This window comes from Mus caroli, chromosome 1, assembly GCF_900094665.2.
Source record: "Mus caroli chromosome 1, CAROLI_EIJ_v1.1, whole genome shotgun sequence".
NCBI classification, from domain to species: Eukaryota; Metazoa; Chordata; class Mammalia; order Rodentia; family Muridae; genus Mus; species Mus caroli.
The window spans coordinates 49,048,437-49,048,648 of record NC_034570.1 but is presented as its reverse complement, the minus strand read 5'-3'; positions in this window follow the sequence as shown (position 1 = coordinate 49,048,648).

The window sequence follows — 212 nt, the reverse complement described above, 5'->3', positions numbered from 1 at the left end:
TTTCCTCATGTTCTGTGTAAGCAAGGAGCTTCATAAAGGTATCACTGTGTCACTTTATGCCATGTTTCTTTACATTATCTTGCCTATGTGTCTTCCAAAAATATCTCTGGAACTTCTTGAACAAGAAAGAAAGAAAGAAAGAAAGAAAGAAAGAAAGAAAGAAAGAAAGAAAGAGAGAGAGAGAGAGAGAGAGAGAGAGAGAGAGAGAGAGA